Below are 6097 nucleotides of genomic sequence, written 5' to 3' on the forward strand. Positions count from 1 at the left end.
TACGGTTCAACTTTTTAATCTTCCGGTGTTTAAAAATGTTTTATACGTTAAAGGCCTAAAGCACAACTTGCTTAGTATATCACAAATATGTGATAATAACCATAATGTTCGGTTTTCTAATCAAAGCTGTGAAATACTAAACAATAAGGGTTCTGTAATATTAACTGGACGTAGAACGTCTGAAAATTGCTATATTATTAGTGAATCCAGCTCATCTAATCAAACATGTTACATGGTTCATACAGACGAGACTGATTTATGGCACAAACGTCTTGGACATGTACATTATCGAAATTTATATCGATTGAGCAAACGAGAACTTGTAAGAGGTTTACCCAAACTTCAGAAATTAGATAAAATATGTGGTGAGTGCCAGATAGGCAAACAAACAAAGAACTCACACAAAAAGGTGAATTCAAATACCACATCAAGACCACTCGAACTTCTCCACATAGATCTGATAGGACCTACTAGAACAGAAAGTCGTGGTGGGAAAAAGTATATCCTGGTAATAGTTGATGACTTTATCAGATATACGTGGGTAGTCTTCTTAAGGGACAAATCTGAAACCCTTGAAGAAGTAAGAAAAGTTCTCAAAAGGATTCAAACTGAAAAATCTTCTCAAATCAGTAAAATTCGTAGTGATCATGGATCTGAATTTGAGAATAGCAATTTTGAGAAGTTCTGTACCGACCAAGGAATTTTACATGAATTCTCTGCTCCCAAAACTCCACAACAAAATGGAGTTGTAGAAAGAAAGAATAGGGTGCTTCAAGAAATGGCTAATGTCATGTTGAATAGCATGAAGCTCTCTAAAAATCTTTGGGCTGAAGCAGTCAACACAGCTTGCTATATTATTAACCGAGTCTACACTAGCAAAGATAAAAATAAAATGGCTTACGAATTGTGGTTCAATAAAAAGCCTACTGTTAAATACTTTCGAGTTTTTGGCAGCAAGTGGTATATTTTACGTGATCGTGAAAATTTGGAAAAATTTGATACAACGAGTGATGAAGGGATCTTTCTAGGATATTCCTTAAACAGTCGAGCTTATAGGGTCCTAAACAAAAGGACTGGTGTGATTCAAGAATCCATTAATGTTGTCATTGATGATCATTTAAACACACCAATTTCTAATTCAGATAATGATGAAGTACTAATTATTGATAAACCCGATACTTCATCAAATCAGACTGATTCTGAGTTGAGGACTGTTAAAGATCATCCAACCACACAAATTCTTGGAAACCCTCTCACCGGTGTTCGCACCTGTAGACAACTTGAGGATATATGTAATTATGTATGTTTTACATCCCAAATTGAACCATTTAACGTAAAAGAAGCTCTGGCTGATGAGAACTGGATTGTTGCGATGCAAGATGAACTCAACCAATTCATAAGAAATGATGTTTGGTATCTCGTACCAAGACCTAAAGATAAACACATCATTGGAACAAAATGGATTTTCAAAAATAAGTCTGACGAATGTGGAAATATAATTAGAAATAAGGCTAGACTGGTGGTACAAGGTTATACTCAAATTGAAGAAATTGATTTCGATGAAACCTTTGCTCCAGTAGCACGTCTTGAATCTATCCATTGCATGTTTTAGAAAGATAAAGATCTATCAGATGGATGTAAAAAGTGCTTTTCTAAATGGCGATTTACATGAAGAAGTCTATGTTGAACAGCTAATGGGATTTGAAGATTCTAAAAATACCGATCATGTATATCGGCTTAAAAATGCACTTTATGGATTAAAACAAGCACCTAGGGCATGGTATGAGAAACTGACAAAATTTCTTTTAAGTCATAATTTTCAAATGGGATCTGTCGATAAAACTCTATTTGTTAAAAAACATAATGATCATATCCTAATGGTACAGATTTATGTTGATGATATCATTTATGGATCAACTTGTACTGACTTGACTACTGAGTTTGCAGATTTGATGAAATCACAGTTCGAAATGAGCTTGGTTGGGGAATTGACTTATTTCCTTGGATTGCAAGTAAAGCAACAACCTGAAGGAATATTCATTTCTCAATCTAAGTATGCCTTGAATCTAATCAAGAGATTTGAATTTGAGAATGGCAAGAATTTCAAATCTCCTATGAGTACTACCCTGAAACTATCAAAAGACTCTAATGGTAAAAATGTTGACTCAAAACTTTATCGAAGTATGATTGGTAGTTTGTTATATTTAACTGCTAGTAGACCTGATATTTCTCTAAGTGTAGGTATTTGCGCAAGATATCAATCTGATCCAAAAGAATCTCACTTGATTGCTGTCAAGCGAATTATTAGATATGTCGCAAGTACTGTAAATCTTGGTCTCTGGTATCCTCATGAAACCAATGTCCAATTAGCTGGGTACTCGGATGTTGGGGTGGTAATTTAGATGATAGAAAATCAACCGGTGGTGGTTGTTTTTTATTGGAAATTGTCTATTTCTGGTTTAGTAAGAAACAAAATTCTATATCACTTTCAACGGCTGGTAATGCGCAGCTGGTAATGCATGTACACAGCTTGTTTGGATGCAACGAATGCTAAGTGATTATGGAATTAAACAGGATTCTATGTTATTACATTGTGATAATTCCAGTGCAATAAATATTTCAAAAAATCCTATTCAGCATTCTCGTACTAAGCACATTGACATTAGATTTCATTATATAAGGGAATTAGTAGAAGAAAAAGTTATATCTCTAGAATATATTCCTACTGAAGATCAACGAGCTGACATTTTCACAAAACCTCTCAATAAAAGCAGGTTTAAAAAGATGAAATTTGATCTTGGCATGTGCATTTTAAATTGATAATTTATGCCTTCTTGTATTATATTGTATATATTTGCTAGATTAAATTCCAATTTTTGTTTAAATTGCAAGTAATTTAAATTTTTGGGGTTTATTCGACCAGTCGTGAGTATACACGACCAGTCGTCCTACGACGGGTCGTAGATACCCACGACCAGTCGTGGAACACGGGTTTCACTTCAAATTGGGGATTTTTCACTTTCTTCCTCATTTCTTCTTTCTTCTCCTTGGAGCCGAACTTCGACTTGTCGAACCCATCCTTCAAGTTCTTCAAGGTTAGTGTTCCAAATCCCGTTTTTCTTGCATATTTGTGTCTAGATTGTTTCCTTTTCTCTCTTGAAGCTTTCTATTTTGAAAATCATTGAGATTTGGGGTTTGGATTGTGAAAAATCTGTTTTGATTAAACCCTCTTCTCAATCCTTTGCAACTTCCTATTATCTTGAAATCCTTGTTGCAAATGGCTTCTAGAGGTAGAAAAACTACTTCACGTGGTCCTTCTTCTTCCTCCAGATTGACCGCTATCTCTAAACGTCATCTTCTTGTTCCTAATAATGATCCATCATATGTTAGGGACATTAGATCACGTAATGTTATTGTTGAACATCCTGTTGATGTCAATCATATTGCACCTTTTGACATCCTTCCTATGTTTGAAGCTGTACGTTGGGTTAACTTATTGCATTGGGGTGGGCCTGCATACCGGTCCATTGTCCAATCCATGTTTACTTGTATTAGTGCATTTTCACAGGATAATTTAACTTTTCAAATTTCTACTAGAGAAGGGCCTTTTGACGTTGATCGTCATTTAATTTCAGCCCTTATGAAAATTCCTGTGAATGATGAGGGTATTCCTATTCATAATTTAACTGATAAACCCTCAATGGCTGAAAAACACATGCTCACTAGAGACTTGTGCAACATGGATGTTCAATGGACTCAAAAAGGGATGCGCTCCCTATAAGGTATTTGTTACCCAAATACAGAATTCTCCACAGAATCTTTGTGTCTAATCTGTATCCTCGTTCGGGTAATAAATCTGACTTGACTTCGTTTATGGTTCGTGTTATCCATGCTATTTCCAATGGTACTCAGATTTGTTTGCCATCCTTAATCTGTCATTTCATTTTTCAGTTTCGACTCCATCCTGGTCATAGTGACATTCCTTTTGCATATTTTATGACTGTATTGGCTACTCATATGTTAGTCGATATGCCTGTTGATGAAGCACCAATCCATCATCTGATCTTCAACAATACAAATATTAATAAGATGAAGTTGGATCTGCTTCCTGAACAAGGTGGTGGTGGTGGTCCTGAAGAAGCTGGTGTTGACATTAATATGGATGACATTTTTGAGGAACTGGATTCGAACTCAGCTAATGATCCAGATTTTGTACCATCTGATGTTGATGCACGTCTGAGTGCATTAGAGGGTAAAGTTGAGAATATAAATGTAAAGTTGAAAAACATGTCTGTTGCTCATGATTTGCAATTCAAGTACATGCGCAAATATCTCAGGCGCTTGAACAAAGGCATGCACCAACTTGATCCCTCTATTCCTGCTCCGTCTTCAAGTTCTAGTTCTGACTAGTTTTTATGAGTCTTTTGGTATGTAATAACTTTATAACTTAGCATTTGACTGACTTTGAGTTTGATATTATCTATGTTTTATGCTTACGTCCTCATGTTTTCTCTCATGCTTTCCTTTATTTAGTTCTCCTTTGTCATATTGTGACAAAAAGGGGGAGAATGGTTTGTTTTTAATGTGATTATGAGAGGAGTAGCATTGGCTATGTTACTCAGGGGGAGTCAATGGCAGTTTATGTTTGATCTTGAGTATATGGTTGAAACTGGTTGAATGTTGTATATTGAATATTGATTTGCATGTATTAACTAGTTGTTTTACTTTTGTTTATCTTGGTTATGTGTTTTGTCACTAATTTGACAAAGGGGGAGATTGTAAGTGCTATAGTTTATATCCCTGTTTGTTGTTGAATTTGTGGTGCCAAAATCACTGTTATGTTATATATAACTTGCATAAGTGAAGCTCTCTCAAGGATCAACATTCATGAACAAGCTAAGCTCACAAGACAAGACTCAAGCTGTACTTCAAGAAGAGTTCAAGGTAGTTTGTAAAGAACTCAAGACCCTTTCAAGATTGAGCTACATCAAGATTTCAAGATTGATCTACATCAAGACTTCAAGGCTCATTCTTCAAGGTCACTTGTTCCTAATGTTTCAATGTCCTTTACTTCATGATTGAGGTTTGATTGACCATAGGTTGACCTTAGAAGTAGGTCATTTCGGATACATAAACCGAATGTTTATTTTTCAAGTGATTGGTCTGTTCTTCGACTAGTCCTAGGCCTTCTTCGACTAGTCCTAGACTTGCTTCGACCAGTCTAAGAAAATCCTCGATCAGTCGTAAGTTTGTTACAAATTCCGGATAAAATCTGTTAGGCTTCGACTAGTCCAGGAATCTGTTCGACCAGTCGTAGGAACAGTGTCGACTGCATCTACGACCAGTCAAAAATCTTCGACTCGAATTCCAGCGAAGTTTTACAGGACCTACGACCAGTCGAAGGAGACCTACGACCACTCGTAGGAAAGCTTCGACTAGTCGTAGAACAGTTAGAGCATATCCCGCCGGATTTTTCAAATATCTGTTGTTGCTTCGACTAGTCGAAGAGCACTCTAGACCAGTCGAAGACCCGATCTTCTCACCTATAAATAGTGCACGAATCTCAGAAGAAATCATCGATTTAATTAATTCATTCAAGCCAATCTTCGTCGAACTTCTGAGAGATAATTCTGTGCTCCATCTAAGCTAAGTGTGCTTATTTAATATTCTCTTTCCTTAGCTTTATTTAATTGATTTTGTTTCTGCTATTCCAATTTGATTTGATAAAGAGGAATTATTATTCCCTTTCTTTGGAATCAAAATCAATTAAGGCAAGCCCTATTTGGTTTAATTTAAAATCTATTAGAATTAGAACCATTGTAATCAAGTACTGGACATTGAACTTGGACATTCAATCATCTACTTTGATTTGGTTCTACCGGGCTGCTACAACGAAGGAGATATTAAGGTATTTTACATCTTATTGTAAATCCCTTTCTATTTTGGTTTCTTTCAAGATTTGCCAGAAAAATCTTGTTGTATTGGTTTTCTGAGGAGAGCCAGGAAAACTCAGAAGTGGGGTTTTTTTAATTGTGTAAGCCCACATACAAAGACATAATTGTAAAGGTTTTGGGTGAACCTGGGAAAACCTATTTTT

This window comes from Magnolia sinica, chromosome 16 (genome assembly GCF_029962835.1).
Source record: "Magnolia sinica isolate HGM2019 chromosome 16, MsV1, whole genome shotgun sequence".
NCBI lineage: Eukaryota > Viridiplantae > Streptophyta > Magnoliopsida > Magnoliales > Magnoliaceae > Magnolia > Magnolia sinica.